The sequence below is a fragment of the Mesoplodon densirostris genome, chromosome 8 (genome assembly GCF_025265405.1).
Source record: "Mesoplodon densirostris isolate mMesDen1 chromosome 8, mMesDen1 primary haplotype, whole genome shotgun sequence".
Classification (NCBI taxonomy): Eukaryota; Metazoa; Chordata; class Mammalia; order Artiodactyla; family Ziphiidae; genus Mesoplodon; species Mesoplodon densirostris.
In genome coordinates, this window is record NC_082668.1 from 77,235,857 (window position 1) to 77,237,426 (window position 1,570).

Here is a 1,570-nt window from a genome sequence, read left to right on the forward strand (position 1 = left end):
GTTTTAAATATTTTTAAGGTTTAAAAATTGTTTTAAATTTTTAATTTCTAGTAAGAAAACATTATCTGAATGAATACCCTAATGGCAAACCACTGTAAAATGTTTCAGCTGCATTTGGGGCAGAGGGGTAGGGTTTATCTTCAAAGCACCCCAGCTTTCTTCATGAGAAAGTCAGAGGTACACACTGGTTTGTATTGCGACATCCATTAGGTGATCTAAGTTGCTTTTCCTTCAGCAGGGGCTTTATTTGTCAGAAGGGCATTGTGCTTGACCTCCAAATTTGGCCAACAATTTACTGATGGGATTCATAACCTTTGGGTTGCTCTGCTATTTTGACATACTTGCCGGGCTCTGAGCCACATCCTGGAAGGCCACCATAACTTCTGGATCCTGCATGGCTGCAAGAACCTCTGGATCACTAAGAATTTCACTGAGCCCAGGCATTCCTGCCATTCCAGGCATGCCCCCTCCCATTCCAGGCATTCCTCCAGGAAAATTACCAGGCATTCTGCCAGCAAAGCCACCTGGAAAAGAGCCATACTGAGCTCCCGACTGTCGTCTGGCTTCCCTTCTGGGCTCTCTCTTGTTCTTCCTGAGCCTTCTTGACCCTTTCTGTTCTTTCTTTGATCTCTCTCTCTTCACGTTTTTGCTCATACTTGCTCCTATGTTCAGCAATTTTCTGGGCCCTTGGTTGAACTTCTTTCCGCATTGCACTAGCATCTTCATCATAATCCAGTTTACAGGCAAGGGCAAGATCATGGGCAGCTTCTTCCCAATGGCCCAAAAGTCTGTGTGCTTTCCTTTGCTACTTGTATGGCTGAGCAGAATCGGGATCTATTTCAATAGCTCTGTCACAGTCTCGGATGGCAGCATTTGGCGTCTGTAATTTGATGAAGACATTTGCTCTCTTGGCATACAGAATGGCTAAATGAGGATTTAACTTGATGGCATCTGTGAACAAGTCAATGGCTTTCTGTAGTTCACCATCATTTAGGGCATCAGTGGCAGCTACTTTTTTATCATTTGCCTGATCCATCATCTCCCTAGTTATCTCTACATTTTCATCTCCCATTTCTTGAGGGGCATCAGTGTCTGGTTCAATCACACCTTCACTGTCATTTTCTAGATCACTTTCCTCACTTGATGGTTCCTCTGTCTTTATGTTTTCTTCCACCTTCTTACTATCTGTTTTTTCTTCCTTGATATTTTCTTCCAATTTAGTTTTAGGAGTAGCAGGTGGTATTTTACCCCCCATGCTCACCACCCACTTCCTCAGGAAGCCCATTTCCTCGGTGTGCAGAACGCTCGTGTCCTGCTTGCACATTTTCATGAAGGCTCGAAGCTCGCTCACTTTGCGGGGGTCCATGATCTGGAGGCGGCGGGCGCAGCAGAGGCTGCGGCCGGATCCCTGGCCCTGGCGCTAGCTTAGTGTGACCGCGTAAGGGGGGGCAGGTGCTGCAAGGCAGAACAGACTAGAAGCTCCTATAGTTTTTATTTATTGAAGTTCCTTTTTGTTTTTTTTTTAATATCTTCTTTTTCCCTCGTCTTTGTATTCATTTTCCTCTGAATT

The 1,570-nt window shown here is 44.8% G+C and overlaps 1 pseudogene; it reads right to left on the reverse strand.

Moving 5' to 3' along the window:
* Positions 1 to 210: 210 nt before the first annotated feature.
* LOC132495214 (hsc70-interacting protein-like) lies at positions 211 to 1,366 on the reverse strand (annotated as a pseudogene).
* Between the last annotated feature and the right edge of the window lie 204 nt (positions 1,367 to 1,570).